At 42.2% G+C, this 14,447-nt stretch overlaps 1 long non-coding RNA gene across 1 annotated transcript; it reads left to right on the top strand.

The window, feature by feature from the left end:
• Positions 1–802: 802 nt before the first annotated feature.
• LOC134809080 (uncharacterized) lies at positions 803–2,895 on the top strand. The gene is made up of 2 exons (XR_010153727.1): positions 803–938; positions 1,379–2,895. It is a non-coding gene; the product is annotated as an uncharacterized LOC134809080 (long non-coding RNA).
• The last annotated feature ends 11,552 nt before the right edge of the window (positions 2,896–14,447 follow it).

Genomic DNA, 14,447 nt, shown 5'->3' with positions numbered 1-14,447 from the left:
AAATCCTGGTCCTTCTTGCTTGATAACCCAAGGATGATGATGATGATCATGATCACGATGATGATGATTACAGTATGGTGCCTAATATGATTCACTGAGGTGACTAGATGGGTGGCACTGTAGATAAGCAGTGAGACATCAGGCTCACTTGAATCTTGACAGGATGTCAGGATGATCATCTGTGTTGGATGAACCAGGTTCTGATTGCAGATGCTGAGTTAGGAAGAGACTAAATAATACTAATGTCAGAATCTGTTCAGCATGAGGGCTGAAGATGTGTACACACTGAAGGATCTGTCTTCATATTTGCAGATATTTAGTTAGAAACATTGTTGTAGGAAGCTGGTTCTTTTTCTTTAAATATCCTTGCAGTGTTTGTTGGCATGTTATCCCTTGGGTGACACAGAGGTTTTGTTCCATTGAAGGATCTTACTTGAGGATGGCAATCTTTATTTTATTTTTATTTTTATTTATTTATTTATTATTTGAGACTGAGTTTCGTTCTTATCGCCCAGTCTGGAGTGCAGTGGCGCGATCTTGACTCACTGCAACCTCCACCTCCCAGGTTCAAGCGATTCTCCTGCCTCAGCCTCCAGAGTAGCTGGGATTACAGGCACCCGCCACCATGCCTGGCTAATTTTTATTTTTAGTAGAGATGGGGTTTCATCATGTTGGTCAGGCTGGTCTCGAACTCCTGACCTCAGGTGATCCACCTGCCTTGGCCTCCCAAAGTGCTGAGATTACAGGCATGAGCCACCGCGCCCTGCGAGGATTGTAATCTTTAATACTTTTCACCTTGCAGAGGCTGTAGATGCCCCAAAAACTGCTGCACATGTTTCAAGTGTCACATCTTTGATATTACCTCTTCTAAGTCTTCTGCATCATCATTATCATCATTATCTGCAGAGAATTTCAGTATATCTTCGAGTTTCTTGTTAGTAAGTATTTATGCTCTCTTATTTGTGTTGGGATAGAAAGATTAAGGAAAGGAGAGATGAGAAGGTGGCTCAACAGTTGAGACAGGTTTATTGAGAGTAAACCTGAGAAGGGCTTCCAGCGGCAGGGTCAGGTGCAAACTTCTCTTACAGCCTGAGGCTTTTCTTAAGGGCCCAGTGGAGAAGTGTGCTTTGAAACAAAATTCTGTTAGGGAGGGGTTGGGGAAGTCCTGGCTGTTCTGTTACAGTTAGGGCCGTTATTCTCTGTTGAAGTTATGGGCGGGGCTGACATTTTCAGTTTTGGCCAGGTGGCCAAATAGAAACTTAAAGCTTAGGATGGTGGGGTGTTATAAAGATGGCGGTGCTCTTGTCCTGTCAATGTGTTCCTCAATAAAGTCTTCAAGCATGTCATAGATTGTTTTCCCCACCAACCTCCCTTGCAGCATTTGAGATATTCCTGATACTTAATCAATAGTGGAGAAGCTCCTGAAATCATTGACTTCCTCACTCCATAATGGTTTCCAACACCCAATGAAGTAGTAGGAGGAAAACATGGGTTTCTTCTCCTGGAAGCCTCCAGAAGAAGGTATTTCAATATGGGGAGAGTGGTCAGCTGTGTCACAGGTCACTGAGAATTTGAATAAGACAAGGAAAAAGGGTTGACTGTAGATTTTGGCAAGTATTTGGTCACTGGGGGCCTTGATAAGAGCTGTTTCATTGAAGTATTCATGAGAATAACTTGTAGTGAAATATATCTCAAATAGACCTCCACGATGTTGCCTAGAGGGCAGTGTTACCCTTTGAACTACCAACATTAACCACTGGAACTGCTCATCTGGAAGTCTCTTACAGTGCTGGTACAAACTAGAATACACACAGGAAGGGATCATTTTATACATGTTATTGTGCTACTTGCTGTATCTACTTAGTGTTCCATACATGTAATTACCTATTCCATCCTATCCCAAAGTACTGATAATCTCCATTCTACTTTCTCTGTCTGTGAATTTGACTATTCATAGAGAGAGAGATATGTGGAAGTATGCATGTGTCCTTCCATGTCTGGCTTATTTCACTTAGAACGTTTTCAAGGTTTATCCATGTGGTAGCATGTATCAGGAACTCATTGTTTTTGTGTCTGAATAAATTTCCACTGTATGGTTAAAGCATACTTTGTTTATCCATTTTTATGTTGATAAATATGGGTTGTTTCCACAGTAATAATTTGGCTGCTATCAATAAGGCCGCTGTGGATGTGGTATGTATATGTCTGTGTGAGTCCCTGCTTTCAATTCTTTTGGATATATGTATCCCTAGGAGTGTAATTGCTGGTTCACAGAATAATTGGTGTAAACCTTTTTCAGGAACAGGTATATTGCTTTACAAAGTGGCTACAATGTTTTACATTCTCTCCAGCAATGCATAAGGGTTTCTATTTTCCACATTGTCACATATACTGGTTATGTCGTATTTTTTTTTCATAATAGCCAATTAATGGTTCTGTACTGGTTTTTCATTGTGGTTTTGATTTGCATTTCCCTAATGACCAATAATAATGCGCATTGGTTTTTGTTTTTGTTGGTTGTTTATATATTTTTTGAACCAGTTTGTTTTAAAATCCTTTGCTCATTAAAATTGAGTCATTTGTGTTTTGTTGTTGAGTTATAGGAATTCTTATTTAAAATTTTTAGTTTTTAATATTTAGAAAATTTCTTTTTGTTTTCAGCTCCCAAGTGCTTGGAAGAGAGTTGTAGGAATTCTTTATACACTGTGGGTATTAAGCCCTTATTTGATATGTGATATGCAGATGTGTTCTCCCTTTCTGTAGGTTTTCTTTTCATCTTGAGATTGTCCTTTGGTGCGCAAAAGTTTTTAATTTCGATGTAGTCCAGTTTATCTTTTATTGGTTGTCTGTGCCTTAAATGTTGCATCCAATAAATCATTGCCAAATTCAACAAAATTTTCGCCTATGTTTTCTGCTAAGTAATTTTTTTTTCTCCCTCTGTCACCCAGGCTGGAGTGCAGAGGCATGATCTTGGCTTACTGCAACCTCCACCTCCCAGGTTCAAGCGATTCTCGTGCCTCAGCCTCCCAAGTAGTCAAGTAGCTGGGATTATAGGCACCCACCACCACGCCTGTCTAAATTTTGTATTTTTAGTAGGGACAGAGTTTAACCATGTTGGCCAGGCTGGTCTCCAATTCCTGACCTCAAGTGATCTGCTCGGCCTCCCAAAGTGCTGGGATTACAGCCATGAGCCACTGTACCCAGCCTCTTCTAAGTATTTTATAGTTTTAGCTTTTAAGTATAGGTCTTTGATTAAATATGTTACTATTTATACATGATGTAATGTGATGGTTCACTTTTACTATTTGCATGTAGATATCCAGTTTTCCCAACACCATTTTTTGAAAGATTGTCCTTCTACCAAAGAATGATCTTGGCACTGTTGTCAAAAATCATTTCACCCTATATATGAGCATTTATTTCTAGGCTGTCTACTCTATTCCATTGGCCTGTTTGTCCTTATGCCAGTACCATACTGTTTTGATCACTGTAGCTTTGTAGTAAGTTTTGAAATAAGGCAGTGTGAATTCTTCAACATTGTTCTTTTTCAAGATTATTTTGGTATTAGAGATCCCTAGAGATTTGAAGTGAATTTTAGAATAGGCTTTTCTATTTCTGTATAAGAGGCTGTTAGGATTTCGATAGGGATCACATTGATTCTGTAGATTGATTTTGGTAGTATTTTAATCTTAGCAATAGTAAGTCTTGGAATCCATGAACATGGGATATCTTTCCATTCATTTATCTTCCTTAATTTGCTTCAAGAATGTTTTGTAGTTTTCAATGTACACATCACTGATTTCTTGGTTTCATTTATTTTTAAGTGTTTTACTTTTTTTGATGCTTTTATAACTAAAATTATTTTCTTAATTTTCTTTTTGGATTGTTTATTCATTGTTAGCATTGTTAGTCTATTGTCTATTCATTGTTAGCAGCTGATTTTTGTGTATTGATTTTATATTCTGCAACATTGCTGCATTTGTTTTATAAGCTGTAAAATTTTATTTTTCCCTTGTGAAGTCTTCAGTGTTTTCTCCACATAGAATCATGTAATCTGTAAACACAGATAATTTTACTTCTTTCTCTCCCATTTGGATTCCTTTTATTTCTTTTTCTTACCTTATTTCTGTAGCTATAACTTCCATTAGTATATTGAATAGAACTGTTGAAAGTGGGCATCCTGTCTTCTTGATATTAGAGGGAAGGCTTTCAGTCTTTCAAATTGACCATGTTACCTACAGGTTTTTCATATGTGACTTTTTTCCTATTAAGGAAGTTTCTTTCCATTCCTGGTTTATCAAATGTATTTTTTAAAAGGAATATAAGGTATTTAATTTTGTCAAATTATTTTTCTGTATCATTTGAGATGATAAATGTGTTTTTTTGCCTTTTCTTCCTTAATGTGGCACATTACATTGATTGCTGTATATTGAACCACTTTTGCATTCTGGGAATAAATCCCACTTTTTTTTTTTTTTTGAGACAATGTCTCACTCTGTTGCCCAGGCTTGAATGGAGTGGTGCGGGCTCAGGTGATACTCCTGCCTCAGCCTCCCGGGTAGCTGGGACCACACACACATGCCACCACACCCAAGTAATTTTTGTATTTTTTGTAGAGACAGGGTTTTGCCATGTTGCTCAGGCTGGTCTCGAATTCCTGGGCTCAAGCACTCTGCCCACCTCATCCTCTGAAAGTGCTGGGATTACAGGCATGAGCCACTGTTCCTGGCCAACAAATTCCATATTTATAATCCTTTAAATATGCTGCTGAAGTACATTTGCCAGTATTTTGTTTAGAATTTATGCTTCAATAGGCCGGGCACAGTGGCTCAAGCCTGTAATCCCAGCACTTTGGGAGGCCGAGGCGGGTGGATCACGAGGTCAGGAGATCAGGACCATCCTGGCTAACACGGTGAAACCCGTCTCTACTAAAAATAGAAAAAATTAGCCGGGTGTGGTGGTGGGTGCCTGTAGTCCTAGATACTCAGGAGGCTGAGGCAGAAGAATGGCGTGAACCCGGGAGGCAGAGCTTACGGTGAGCCAAGATCGCGCCACTGTACTCCAGCCTGGGCGACAGAGCAACACTCCATCTCAAAAAAAAAAAAAAAGAATTTATGCTTCAATATTCATAAAAGATATTCTGTAGTCTTTTTCTGTTCTTGTAATGTCTTTTCTTGGCTTTCATCTCAAAGTGAGGCTGGCCTCACAAAATGAATTAGAACTTGTTTCTTCTTCCATTTTGTTTCCACAAACCAACTTTTGGTGTCAATAATATTGTCTGTTGTTTTTATATTCTCTTTTGATTTATCTCTGCTCTAATCTTTATTATTTACTTCTTTGTAGTGCCTTTTAAAAAATATTAAAGACAGGGTCCTGCTATGTTGCTTAGGCTAGAATGTAGTGGCTATTCACAGGCATGATTATGGTGCACTATAGCCTAGAATTCCTGGGTTCAAGCAATGCTCCTCCCTCAGCCTCCTGAGCAGCTGGGACTATAGGAATGTACCACCACACCCAGTTTGTCTCCTACCTTTTTAAAGAAGTTTGCGCTTCCTTTTCTAGTTCCTTAAACTGAAGAATTAGAATACTTATTGGAGTTCTTTCTTCATTTTCAATGAATGCTTTTTTTTTTTTCCTTTTGAGACAGAGTCTCGCTCTGTCACCCAGGCTGGAGGGCAGTGATGTGATCTCAGCTCACTGCAACCTCCACCTCCCCGGTTCAAGCGATTCTCCTGCCTCAGCCTCTCAAGTAGCTAGGATTACAGGTGCTTGCCACCACACCTGGATAAGTTTTTGTATTTTTAGTAGAGACAGGGTTTCACCATGTTGGCCAGGCTGGTCTTGAACTCCTGACCTCGTGATCCACCCGCCTCGGCCTCCCAAAGTGCTGGGATTACAGGTGTAACCCACCGCACCCAGGCAATTAATGCATTTAAAGCTATAAAATTTTCTCTTAGCACTGCCATTGCTGCATCTCATAAGTTCTGATGTGTTAGATTTTTGTTTTCAGTGGTCTTAAGGTATTTTCTCTTTTTCTTTTCCTTTTTTTTTTTTTAATTTTTGAGACATGATCTCACTCTATCATTCAGGCTGGAATGTGGTGGCCTAATCAGGGCTCACTGCAGCCTCCAACTCCTGGGCTCAAGTGACCCTCTTGCCACAGCCTCCCAAGTAATTGGGGCTATAGGTGCATGTGCGTGTCTGGCTGATTTTTTAATTTTTTTTTGTAGCGATAGAGTCTTACTATGTTGCCCAGGCTGGTCTCAAACTCCTGGTCTCAAGCAATCCTCCCATTTTGGCCTCTCAAACTTTTGGGATTACAGGTTTGAGGCACCACCCCAACCTCTTTTTTTTTTTTTTTGAGACAGAGTCTCGTGGTCTTAAAGTATTTTCTATTGCAATTTCTCATTTGACCCATTGGTTGTTGAAGAGTGAATTAATTTACACTTATTTGTGTATTTTTTTCCAATAATTATAGTTTTATTTCACTGTATTTGAAAAATATACATCTGAGGCCAGATATGGTGGCTCATGCCTGTAATCCCAACACTTTGGGACGCCCAGGTAGGAGGATTGCTTGAGCCCAGGAGATCAAGACCAGCCTGGGCAACATAGTAAGACCTCATCTCTACAAAATTTGAAAAAATTAGCCAGGTGTGATGGCATGCACTCCAGCCTGTGGTCCCAAATACTTAGGAGGCTGAGGTGGGAGGATTATTTAAGCCTGGGAAATCAAGGCTGCAGTGAACTGTGGTCATGCCACTGTACTCCAACTTAGGTGACAGAGCAAGACCCTGTCTCAAAAAGAAAAAGATACATCTTATTATCTCAGTTTTTAGAATTGTATGAAGAGCTTTTGTGTTTTATGTCCTAATTATGGTCTGTCTTAGAGAGCGTTCCATGTGCACTTGACCAGAATGTGTATTCTACTGTCATTGGGTGGAGTATGCTTGTATATGTCATTATGTCTGTCTGTTTTGTTTATTGTGTTGTTGAAGTTATTTCATTTCTTTATTGATCTTCTATCTGATTATTCTATCCATTCTTGAAAATGTAGTGTGAAGTCTCAAACTCTTACTGTGGAACTCTCCATTTCTTCTTCATTTCTGTTAATGTTTACTTCATTTATTTTGGGCCTCTGTTGTTTAGTGCAAGTATGTTAATAATTGTCGTATATTCTGTATGTATTGACTCTTTTATAAATAGTGTTCTTCTTTGTCTCCTTTAACAGTTTTTGGCTTAAATTCTATTTTGTATGATAGTGATGTAGCCCCCCCTGTTCTATTTGGATTACTATTTGCATGGAATATTTTTCTTCATGCCCTCCCTTTCAACCTATTTGTGTCTTGAGATCTAAAATGAGTTTCTAGTAGGCAGAATACAGTTGGATCATATTTTTCACCCATTCTGCTTATCTCTGCCTTTTTATTGGTGAGTTTAATTCATTTTCATATAAAGTAATCAATGATAAGAAAGCCCTTAAGGCTGGGCACAGTGGCTCATGCCTGTAATCCAAGCACTTTGGGAGGCTGAGGCAGGCGGACCATTTGAGGTCAGGAGTTTAAGACCAGCCTGGGCAACATGGCAAAACCGCAGATCTACTAAAAATACACAAAATTAGCTAGGCCTGCGGGCAGGCACCTGTAATCCCAGCTACTCAGGAGGCTGAAGTGGGAGAATCACCTGAACCCAGGAGGTCGAGGCTACGGTGAGCCAAAATTGTGCCACTGCACTGCATCTTGGGCAATGGAAGTGAGACCTTGTCCCAAATAAATAAATAAAAATACTAGCTTTTATAATTGTCCATGTATTTCTTTTTACTAAGATCTTTATTTCCACCTACACCTTCCAGATACCGTCCAGTGTTCTTTTCTTTTTTTTCCCAGTGTTCTTTTATTTCAAACTGCAAAATACTCTGCATTTCTCACAGAGCACATCTAATAATAATTTTTAAAACTACCTCAGTTTTTTCATGTGGGCATGTCTTAATTTCTTTCTCACTTTTGAAAAGCAGTATTGACAGATATTAGATTCGTAGTTGACTTTTTTTTTTTTTTGAGATGGAGTCTTACTCTGTCGCCCAGACTGGAGTGCAGTGGTGCAATCTTGGCTCACTGCAACCTCCTCCTCTCAGGTTCCAGTGATTCTCTTGTCTCAGCCTCCCGAGTAGCTGGGACTACAGGCTTGCGCCACCACGCCTGGCTAATTTTTGTATTTTTTTCAGTAGAGACAGGGTTTCACCACGTTGGCCAGGATGGTCTCGAACTCCTGACCTCAAATGATCCACCCACCTTGTCCTCCCAAAGTGCTGGGATTACAGGCATGAGCCACCATGCCTAGCTGACTGTTTTTGTTTTTATGTTTGACATAGGGTCTCACTATATTGCCCAGGCTGATCTTGAACTCCTAAGCTGAAGGGGTCCTACCTCAGTCTCCTGAGTAGCTGTGACTATATGCCTGGTTACATTTTCTTATCTTTTCTTCTTCTTTTTTTCTTTTTGAGACAGAGTCTCACGCTGTTCCCCAGGCTGGAATGCAGTGGCATGATCTCGGCTCACTGCAACCTCCGCCTCATGGGTTCAAGCGATCCTTCTGCCTCAGCTTCCCGAGTAGCTAGGATTACAGGCATATGCCACCATTCCTGGCTAATTTTTGTATTTTCTGTAGAGACCGGTTTTGCCATGTTGGCCTGGCTGACCTGAAACTCCTTACCTCAAGGTATCTGCCTGTGTCGGCCTCCCAAAGTGCTGGGATTACAGATGTCAGCCACCGCACCTGGCCACATTTATTTTTCTTTTAGCACTTTGATTAACATCTGCCCACTATTTTCTGGTCTCCAGCATTTCTCATGAGAAATCTACTGATCTTATGAAGGATCATTTATATGTGATGAATCACTTCTTTTTTGCTGCTTTCAAGACTCTCTTTGTTGTCCTTGGCTTTTGACAGCTTTAGTATAATGTGCATTTATGCGTTTCTCTTTGTATTCATCCTACTTAGAGTTCGTTGAGCTTCTTGGATGTCTACATCCATGGCTTTCACTTAATTTAGAATGTGTTCTTCCATTATTTCTCAAAATATTCTCCCTTCACCTTCTCTCTCTCTCTTCTCTTTCTGAAGCTCCCACAGTGCATATATTGGCCTGCTCAATGCCCTCCTACATGTCTCACCTGACTGCTACACCTAATTCCAACTTATTTCCAGGTCAAGGCTCTGTATAGAGTGGCTATTTTGATAGAAATTAACTAGATGCTGGCCAGGCATGGTGGCTCATGCCTGTAATCCCAGCAATTTGGGAGGCTGAGGCAGGTGGATCACCTGAGGTCAGGAGTTTGAGACCAGCCTGACTAACATGGTAAAACCCTGCCTCTACTAAAAACACAAAAATTAGCCAGGCGTAGTGGCGGGTACCTGTAATCCCAGCTACTCGGGAGGCTGAGGCAGGAGAATCGCTTGAACCCAGGAGGCGGAGGTTGCAGTGAACTGAGATCACGCCATTGCACTCCAGCCTGGGTGACAGAGTGAGACTCCATCTCAAAAAAAAAAAAAAAAAAAAAGAAATCAACTGGATGCAGGTCAGACAAGACCCATAAGGACATCGGCCAGTATAACCAAGTTTCCTGTGAGGGACACCTGGTCACTGATTGACATTTAAACATTAGTCCCTTCACCAGAATGAAGTGTCCTGTGGAAAGCACACTGTAAACATCACAGCGAGATGTCCTGGAGCCCCATCATGGCAGCACTAGAGTTCATAGCCACACTCCTGAGAGACCCCACTGCCAAACTGGAAAATACATGTGCATGGCTGCCTGCAACAGAGGTAGTGGGGAGAAGTCCAGCTGGTCCTATGCTGAATGTTGAAATGGCCACAATTAACCACAGTTTACCATCCAAATAATTTTCTGGAATTTTCAAGGCTTCAATAGACTGTAGTGTGTTGTTTTGTTTTGTTTTGAGATGGAGTCTCACTCTTGTTGCCCAGGCTGGAGTGCAATGGTGTGATCTTGGCTCACCGCGACCTCTGCCTCCCAGGTTCAAGCGATTCTCCTGCCTCGGCCTCCCGAATAGCTGGGATTACAGGCATGTGCCACCATGCCTGGCTAATTTTGTATTTTTATAGAGACAGGGTTTCTCCATGTTGGTCAGGTGGGTCTCGAACTCCTGACCTCAGGTGATCCTCCCACTTCGGCCTCCCAAAGTGCTGGGATTACAGGCATGAGCCACTGCGCTTGGCCAACTGTAGTGTTTTAAAATAGCTCCATCAAGCCGGGTGTGGTGCCTCATACCTGCAATCCCAGCTCTTTCCGAGGCAGGTGGATCTCTTGAGTTCAGGAGTCCAAGACCAGCCTGGCCAACATGGCGAAACCCCATCTCTACTAAAAATGCAAAAAATTAACTGGGTGTGGTGGTACACACCTGTAATCCCAGCTACTCAGGAGGCTGAGGCACAAGAATCACTTGAGCCCAGGAGGTGGAGGTTGCAGTGAGCTGAGGTTGTGCCACTGCACTCCAGCCTGGGCGTCAGAGCAAGACTCTGTCTCAAAAAATAAAAATAAATAAAATAGCTCCATCAGACAGATTCTGCCAGTAAAACTGTTGTCTAGGTGGGGAGAAAGCTTCTTTATGCTTGGTACCCTGCCAGCTACCCTGAATCCTCTGCCCTGAGGGTTTTTTGTTTGTTTGTTTTCTTTCCTTTCTTTTTTAGACAGTGTCTCACTCTGTTGCCGAAGCTGGAGTGCAGCAGTGTGATCATAGCTCACTCCAGTCTTGACCTCCTAGACTCAAGTGATCCTCCTGCCTCAGTCTCCTGAATAGCTAGGACTACAGGTCTATGCCACCATGCTCGGCTAATTTTTATTTATTTATTTATTTATTGGTAGACATGGTGGTTTTACTCTGTTCCCCAGGCTTGGCCTCTCAAAGGGCGGAGCTAACAGGTATGAACCACTGCACCTGGCTTTGCCCTGAGTTTTTACACTAATATATTATTTCATGTCTCACATTAAATGTCACCTTCTCAGGGTTCTTCATACCACCTCAGTGACTCTTACATGTTTTTATTTGTAGAATTTTTTTCCTGGCACTTTTTAGATTCAGGGAAATCCAATTAAGGTCGACAGAATGTTTTGGTTTCTTAACTGTTGAAAAGTTAAATCATATAAATGAAACCAAACTGAATGGTGTTACGTTTACTTTTATCATCTGTATTGCTGTGTATGAAAGTACCCCAGAAAACCGGAAAACCATTTTTAAAAGCCTTTTTCCAGAAAGGAAAATAAAATGGCCAGACAGCGTGGCTCACACCTGTAATCCCAGCAGTTTGGGAGGCCAAGGTGGGTGGATCATCTGAGTCTAAGAGTTTAGACCAGCCTGGCCAACGTGGTGAAACCCTATCTTTACAAAAAAATACAAAAATTAGCCAGGCATGGTGGGACATGCCTGCAGTCCCAGCCTCTCGGGAGGCTGAGGTAGGAGGATCGCTTGAGCCCAGGAGGTTGAGGCTGCAGTGAGCCATGATGGTGCCACTGCATTCCAGTGTAGGTGATGGAGCGAGAGCTCGCCTCAAAAAAAAAGAAAGAGAGAAATAAGCTAACTGTTGTGGTAAGGGGTGACATTAATATTATTCACAAATCCTTTCTCTGGTGCGGATTTCTCAGGGTTGTGCTGAGACCTCCAGTATTTACAGCAGGTGATAGTCACTTAGAATATTCTGTCTGTGCCCTCACTGAGCAGGTAGTGACACAGGTTAAGAAGAGCAGAAGCAAATAAAATGGATGTGTCCTCACCCAAGACATTACTATCTGGGAAGACTGTTTCAAATGAATAAATGAAACTGTGGGCATGAGAACCACAGGTGAATTCAACCTGGGCCAGTTTGCTTAAAAGGAAAATGTATTTGTACAATACTTAGGATTTAGATACAGATATGACTGTTTGGGTCAATGGTGTGGGCTGGGGTTGAGAGGGGGTTTCAGATGGATAAATGGGACACGTCCATCCCCAGGCACAGAGCACATGATGTCAACCCTGAGCTGTGAAGGTCAGGGAGTGACTGGAGCCAAGGAGAGAGGAGAGCTCACATTTAATTAGTTGTTTTACACAACAGTTTGCTAAGGTAAAAATAATAGTTTGTTAGCATGTTTGTTTCTCAACAGAATAATTATTTACCAGTTGGTTTTGTTTGCTTGTTTGTTTTTGAGACAGAGTCTCGCTCTGTCGCCCAAGCTGGAGTACAATGGTGCGATCTTAGCTCACCGCAACCTCCACCTCCTGGGTTCACGCGATTCTCCTGCCTCAGCCTCCTGAGTAGCTGGGATTATAGGCACGCACCACCATGCCCAGCTAATTTTTAGTATTTTTAGTAGAAACGGGGTTTCACCATGTTGGTCAGGCTGGTCTTGAACTCCTGACGTTGTGATCTGCCCGCCTCGGCCTCCCAAAGTGTTGGAATTGCAGGTGTGAGCCACCGCGCCTGGCCTTGTTTTGTTTTTGAGGAACCAGGATCTCCCCGTGTTGCCCAGACTGGTCTCCAATTCCTGGGCTCAAGCAATCCTCCTGCCCCTGCCTCCTAAAGTGCTGGGATTACAGGCCCAAGGCACCATGCCCAGTCCATTTACCAGTTTCCAAATCCCTATTAAATATCTTATATATATTTTTTCCACTACTTTATATATAGACACAGGAAGAAACCCAAGATTGCCAATTTTTTATTCAAACAGTGGAATTGAGGGTCTTTGTTTCAGTTAACTCATCAGTGCTGGTGAGAAGCAAGTGAAGACTCTTACAGAGGCCATGGGGAACATTCCCTTTTGCCCTCTGATGTTTTGCTGAATTAATTGGAGAGAAGGCAGATTAATTGGAGGAAAAGCATACAAATTTTATTTAACGCGTATATCCAGGAAGCTTCAGAATGAAGACCCAGAGATACAAAGGAAATTGTTCATTTTAATGCTTAGGCTTAATGTATGGACAGCCGTGTAGAAATGTGATTAGGTTGAAAGAGTATGATCCAATGCTAACAGACTGAGTGGGGAAACCCAACAAGGCCTGTGTGTCTAGATTGTTCTTGGCCTTTCTGAGCATGCATTCCTTCCTTCTCGGTATGAGGCAGGACCCACTCTGAAATGGAGGGTCTTATGACCTACAGCAAGCTTGTCCAACCCATGGTCCAGGAAGGCTTTGGATGCAGCCCAACACAAATTCATGATCTTTCTTAAAACATTAGGAATTTTTGTTTTTGCTATATATTTTTAAGCTCATCAGCTATTGTTAGTGTTAGTGTATTTTATATGTGGCCCAAGACGATTCATCTTCTTCCAATGTGGCCCAGGGAAGCCCCAGGGCCACCCTGACCTGCAATCAAACAAAGTTGGACAGTTAATTTGCTTATGGCCAGTTTTTACACAGAAAGGACAATGGAAAGTTAGAGTAGTATGTTTTGATTTTATGCCTGGATTTAGGGGAAAAGGGTTCTGGATTCTATGACCCACTTTGGAGAAGAGAGATTCTAGTTTCTAAGGCTAGCCTCGGATAGAAGAGTAGGACTAAGAGTCCCAAGAATGGGACTAAGTTTTTCCTCTGCCCTCTGTGGAGAAAAAACTTTTGCTTCTGAGGCTTCTTCCAAGGTCTTCTTTTTGGGGTATTGTTTTCTGAGCCCCAGCCACCTGGAGTGGGCAGCAGAGTTTGAACCAGTGACTCTACACCGAGCCCATTCTGAAGGCTGCAAAGGGAGAGAAATGGAGCCCCCTTTGGTGCTTCCTCAGCAGCCTGTGCGCGCCTGCACGTAGCACGAAGCTGCACATAGAATCAGAATTTACCATTTATGTGTTAGGAAAATCTGGGTAAAGGGTTTATGAATTTGACAGTTTATGTAGGTCAGTACCTTAAAGTAACCTTTTTTTTTTTTTTTTTTTTTTGAGACCAGGTCTCACTCTGTCACCCAGGCTGGAATGCTGTGGCACGATCTCGGCTCACTGCAACCTCCGCCTCCCAGGTTCAAGTGATTCTCCTGCCTCAGCCTCCCGAGTAGCTGGGATTACAGGTGCCCGCCACCATGCCCAGCTAATTTTTGTATTTTTAGTAGAGATGTGGTTTCACCATGTTGGCCAGGCTGGTCTCCAACTGGTGACCTCAGGTGATTCACCCGCCTTGGCCTACCAAAGTGCTGGGATTACAGGCGTGAGCCACCGCCCCGGGCCCTTAAACTAACTTTACATGAAACTTTCCTGTTGGTGAAAATGCACATCTTGACGGTGGGGGCATTTCCACACTCTGCAGAGGGCACAGGGAAGTATGTTGAGCTCCCAGAGTCAAATCCTTCAGTGTCCCAGTCTCATCACCAGCTTTTGGTTCACTCTGGGGTTCCATTTCAACAGTTAAGAGTCTGGCTGCCAAGTTTGGGCATATGTTTAGCCTCCTGAATGGGACGTTTGCTGAAGTATGAG

The sequence above is a fragment of the Pan troglodytes genome, chromosome 20 (assembly GCF_028858775.2).
Source record: "Pan troglodytes isolate AG18354 chromosome 20, NHGRI_mPanTro3-v2.0_pri, whole genome shotgun sequence".
NCBI classification, from domain to species: Eukaryota; Metazoa; Chordata; class Mammalia; order Primates; family Hominidae; genus Pan; species Pan troglodytes.
The sequence above is the reverse complement of the archived record's forward strand: the minus strand, read 5'-3'. Positions and strand labels throughout refer to the sequence as shown.